Here is a 1,052-nt window from a genome sequence, read left to right on the forward strand (position 1 = left end):
CAGTATTAAATACTTATACTTTTAAGCATATATAAAGTGGTGGTCAGTGACCCGAGAGGGTGGGCATGTCATAAGAGTAGTGCCCCAAAAGAAAAGAAGTTTCTAGACCTCAACCAAAAGTGAGGTCAACAATGGGCATGTCGTAAAAACAACAACCCAAAAGTTAGGTATGTTATAAAGATAGTGACCTAAAAGAGCAGACATGTCGTGAAGGCAATAACTCAAAAGATGGGTATGTCGTATAGTCAGTGACCCGGAAGGTTGGGCTTGTCGTGAAGGTAATAGCCCAAAAGATGGGTATATTGTGGAGGCAGTGACCTGAAATGATAGGCATGTCGTGAAGGCAGTGATCCAAATAATGGGTAACTGTTATGAAAAACGACGACAATAAAATGAAAAATGGAATGAGAAAAATTGCACGCAGAAAAACACCAGAGCGACACACAGATTTATGTGGTTCGGTAAATTTGTCTACGTCCACGAAGCTGTAAAGAATTTATTTCTTTGAGAAATTACACCGTCAAGCGCCTCGACGTTTACAAAAAAATATCTATTTTATTCTCTCTCTCCTCCTCTCTTTCTCTCTTCCCCTATTTCTCTTAGCTCTCAAGATGACATGGCTTGGCCTTGCTTGGCTTGCATGGCTTACATTTCCTAAATAGACTATTTATATAAACCATGAGAGTGATAGGTGGGAGGTAGGTGAGCGGTAGGTGGGATGTGGTAGGTGAGCGGTAGGTGAGTGTGGTAGGTGAGCGGTAGGTGACATACTTAATTAAGAAGCTAATTAAATTCGGTGGACCGGGTCTCCACATTACCCAACAATTCTCCCACTTGGTGACCGGGACATTGACTGCATCACCTACTGGTTGGATGGCTTACATTTCCTTTAAACTAAAAGAGACTGTTTGTAGAAACCATGAGAGCGGTAGGTGAGAGGTAGGTGAGCGATAGGTGAGTGTGGTAGGTGAGCGGTAGGTGACATACTTAATTAAGAAGCTAATTAAATTCGGTGGACCGGGTCTCCACATTACCCAACAATTCTCCCACTT

The sequence above is a fragment of the Phalaenopsis equestris genome, unplaced genomic scaffold, assembly GCF_001263595.1.
Source record: "Phalaenopsis equestris unplaced genomic scaffold, ASM126359v1 Scaffold000188, whole genome shotgun sequence".
Lineage (NCBI taxonomy): Eukaryota > Viridiplantae > Streptophyta > Magnoliopsida > Asparagales > Orchidaceae > Phalaenopsis > Phalaenopsis equestris.